We start from the raw sequence: 2,737 nt of genomic DNA, 5'->3' as shown, positions 1-2,737 counted from the left end.
CGTTGGCACTATATCGAGAATTGATTAGTATGTGAATGCTTGTAATCCCGCAAAGTTTGGTGCTTGTATCAAAAATCACACAATTCAGGAGCTAAGCCGCCGGACTATTATGCAGCTAAAAATGTATGCTGCAAAATCCACAGAAATTTTGGTTTGCGCACAAATTCATCCAGTTTCGATTGTTTTCGGTTCCTTTTCAAAGTGTTTTTTTCAAGCTGAAGAACAAAATTATGGGCAACTTAAAGGAGGGTAAAGGGAATAAGAGGAATGTAGAATGTAAAGTATGAGAGACAGAAAATAAAAAATTGCGGATTTCCTGTTTTCTTTTTTTTCTTTTATTCACTCAGTCACTTTCACATTTCTTTTCCAGACTCTTATCTGTATTGGTCAGCAACAAACAAGGAAATACAGACAGTTCTTAAAAGTGCGCTGGTCTGATTTTCATCTCAGCTCTCTTGGCGGAATAGTTAAATCCTTTCCAGTGAGCCCAGTTGACACCATCAGCATGTGATGAGTGTTGTCCGTGATGATACAGACCGTTCAGGTTGGAGGTATGACAGCCACTGTGGTACCACCAGGCTCCTTTAAACCATGAAGCACAGTTTTTGGAATGGCTGTCATTATCCTGATCTTTGGTTGTAAAGGGTTGACCACGATGCTTAGAAAGAGAATCACCAGCAGTTCCTGAAAACAGAAAATAAATTCATACTGTAATACCTGGACGTTCAACAAGTGATTCAAAACGATCAGTGTTTAATTTTATCTGATTTTTCAATGTCATCACAGAATCTACCCTTTAGGCGCTTACTTATCACCGCTTTCATGTGATCAGGTTACTTTCCGAACAGCATTCCCGTGTTTAGTCATTATTTCCTCGTTTTACCTGCTTTCGAAGTCTGTGTTTGGCCGCTTTTGTCGTAAATTTAACTTTACTGAAAGGAAGTCGTCACGTTTAAAACAAAAACTGCTGAAAAATACACGTTAGAAAACTAAAATTTACCTGAGTAAGTTCCAAGGCTCAGCTGGTACTTAGTCCTTTCGCTCGTCACTGCAAACATGTCGTACTCGGCGTAAGCAGTATTGCCTTTAGTGTCTTCCAGATCTACTCGAAGCCTGTTCACTGTTTTTGTCAGGCGGTTTATCTTGTCCAGTCCTAGCCAAAACTCGCCATTCAGGTTACCGAAGCCACGTTTGTAGTCGGCCCAGCCGCGGTAGAAATCAACGGAGCCATCCAGTCTCTTTTGGAACACTGTCTACCCCCCACCGGCTGTTGTTTGGTCACAGAACACAATCAAAGGCACCTGAACCATCAGGGTCGATTGTATAAATATCGCTGGTTGTTTTACCAGATTTGTACAATTCAGCGCAGTTCTTGGCTATTGGGAAAGTATGGCGAATTTAATTATCGCGGAATGAAACTAATGTCAATACCTATGATCAAAGTAAGTTATAACAAAGAAAACAGCTGTTTTGTGAAGTTATCTGAGGAAGTGAACAAGTCCTTTTTATGGGATTTGACCTAAAAGCTTTCTCAAGTGTTCAAAAGTAACATGTTATCCCTCACGTTTATAAATTTCACGCACAACAAAAAGGAGAAAATAAGGTCTCAGCACTAATCAAAATATTATTGTATTGTTAGTATTAATCACCAAGCCTATTTGTACTTACCTTTCGCAACAGCCCTTTTGAGGATACCGATGTCATCTTGCACTTGGATGAGTTGTTTCTTCATTTCTTGAAGGATGCCTTCAATGTTGTTGTTACAACACTTTGTGGCTGTAGAACTGACTGGGGTGCTATTAGCGCTATTACCGGGGGTAACTAAGGTTTGAATCGCCATAAAAAACACCAAGAACAGCAAACTACAACGAAAACTCAAGGAAACACAAATCATTTTGCGAGTTTGTTCGAAGTTCAACTTAATCGTAGTTAACTGTGCCACAGACTGATGATAAACAGGATCTGTGTTATGTTTATAACAAGTGGGCGGGGATGACACCCAAACAAAAACTTCCGTTCAGCGAAACACGTGAAGGAAACAGCAAAACGGGAAAACGAAACAGCGAAACCAAACATTAAAATACCGAAAGAGCGATGTTTCTTGCTTTCCTGTAATTTCAAAACACCGACGCTTTTTGGTTTTCGTTTTTATGAAAGGAATCTATACATACGAAATAACAAGGACATGAATAAATAGGCAGGTAAATGAAACGCGCCTATTCCCAATAAGTTTTTCTTCGGTTTTATCAGCTCCAAGAGGAACATTTGCATTGCTTTTGTCTTTCTTTGCTATTCGTTGCCATTCTTTGTAATGTAGAACTAGTGATCAGTGGTCCATAAAGGAACTATGGACCACTGACGTCTACACTAACTGTTAAACAGTGTCACGCAACCCTACAGTATGAGTAGATCAGTATATAGTGAATACTATTACTAACAACTGTGCAATCTTTTTAGACATTCCACAGTAAAGTTTTATTTTCCGTCTAGACTGTCATGGAATGATATAACAGAATACGTTAACACTATATTATACTTCATTAAGGACGGACCATTGTTTTTTGAAGAAGGGGGAGTTTGGTTTGGTTGGGTTGGGAGGGGTTCGACGGGTACGTCCACACTCCCACCAACCCCTACGAGCTTTGGAAGTCCACCAACAGTAGGCTACCTGTGCCGAGTGGACAGATGGCTCAAAAGGAAATGAAATTCTGGAGAAAAGGACTGAAATGTTTGTGGC

The 2,737-nt window shown here is 39.9% G+C and overlaps 1 pseudogene across 1 annotated transcript; it reads right to left on the bottom strand.

Annotated features, from left to right (window-relative positions):
• Positions 1-331: 331 nt before the first annotated feature.
• Positions 332-1,989, bottom strand: LOC144641573 (microfibril-associated glycoprotein 4-like; annotated as a pseudogene). Its single transcript, XR_013568579.1, has 3 exons — positions 1,669-1,989; positions 1,001-1,376; positions 332-684 (listed from the first exon to the last, which is right to left on the bottom strand). The product of XR_013568579.1 is annotated as a microfibril-associated glycoprotein 4-like (transcript).
• Positions 1,990-2,737: the final 748 nt, after the last annotated feature.

Source organism: Oculina patagonica, chromosome 2 (assembly GCF_052425735.1).
Source record: "Oculina patagonica isolate OP01 chromosome 2, crgOcupat, whole genome shotgun sequence".
NCBI classification, from domain to species: domain Eukaryota; kingdom Metazoa; phylum Cnidaria; class Anthozoa; order Scleractinia; family Oculinidae; genus Oculina; species Oculina patagonica.
Note: the sequence above shows the minus strand (reverse complement) of the source record. Positions and strands in the feature narration are given on the sequence as shown.